The sequence below is a fragment of the Theropithecus gelada genome, chromosome 4 (genome assembly GCF_003255815.1).
Source record: "Theropithecus gelada isolate Dixy chromosome 4, Tgel_1.0, whole genome shotgun sequence".
Taxonomy (NCBI): Eukaryota; Metazoa; Chordata; class Mammalia; order Primates; family Cercopithecidae; genus Theropithecus; species Theropithecus gelada.
In genome coordinates, this window is record NC_037671.1 from 31,555,515 (window position 1) to 31,556,743 (window position 1,229).

Sequence of the window (1,229 nt, forward strand, 5' to 3'; positions counted from 1 at the left end):
CGTTAAGGTCTGGTCAGTCTAACGCTCTCCCAATTGAGCTATTTCAGCTACTCTAAGCACACACCCTTAGTCATTTCGTCAAAATATAAAAACCGTCATTTGTAGAGTGAGTGTATTTTCTAATGTCTAATTCTGTTTTGTTCAATATCAATACAAAAATTAGCCAGGGGTGGTGGTGCGCGCCTGTAATCCCAGCTACTAGGTAGGCTGAGGCAGGAGAATTACTTGAACCCGGGAGGTGGCGGTTGCAGTAAGCCGAGATCACGCCTCTGCACTCCAGCCTGGGCGATAGCGGGAGGTTGTCCAAAAAAAAAAAAAAGACAAGAAAAGAAAGAAAGATCTCTTATGTCCTCCAGTACATTCTATCTCTTCCTTAGAGTTTTAAAAATTGTGTTCTGTACCCCGGTGCGTAACAACTCTTTTTTGTTGTTGTTGTTTTCGAGACAGGGTCCCGCTCTGTTGCCTAGGCTGCAGTGCAGTGGTGCAATCTCGGCTCGCTGCAACCTCTACCTCCCCGGCTCAATCGATCCTCCCACTTCAACCGAGGGAGAGGGAGTCTCGCTCTGGCTCCCAGGCTGGAGTACAACGGCGCGGAGTAGCTGGGATTACAGGCGCGCACCACCACCCCTGGCTAATTTTTGTATTGATACTGAACAAAAAAGAATTAAGCATTAGAAAATACACTCACTTTACAAATGACGGTTTTTATATTTTGAAGAAACAACTAAAGGTGCGTTTACAGAGGAGCCGAAATAGCTCAGTTGGGAGAGCGTTAGACTGAAGATCTAAAGGTCCCTGGTTCGATCCCGGGTTTCGGCAGCTTCTTTTGTTGTTCTGCCTAATTATCACTCCCTTATACAACACTTGCATGCCAATCCCAGAAATGTATATATCTCAGATTCTTTCGTTAAGTCAAAAGTGGAAAAACATTGGACTTCTCTGCTTAGACAGAGAAACAAATTCAGAAGTTTACAGAATTTCAGAAACAACCCTCTCTGGAATGAGGAAATTGCTGAGGCCGACAATGATTTGCAAACTGAATTTTAATAAAACCCTTTCTATGTCTTAACAGTTTTCAAACTCAGTCTCCTATTCTGAGAGTCGAGGCTTTTTATTTTTAGCCAAAATATGGTGGGAGGGTCAATTAGTATATGTTTTTCGATGATTTCCTCAAAAAAAGTTTTAGATTCCCTTACAGACTTTTTTCTTCCCTTGTAAGGTCTGAGCCT

The 1,229-nt window shown here is 43.0% G+C and overlaps 1 non-coding gene across 1 annotated transcript; it reads left to right on the forward strand.

The window, feature by feature from the left end:
- The first annotated feature begins 746 nt into the window (after nt 1-746).
- TRNAF-GAA lies at nt 747-819 on the forward strand. The gene has a single exon. It is a non-coding gene; the product is annotated as a tRNA-Phe (tRNA).
- Nucleotides 820-1,229: the final 410 nt, after the last annotated feature.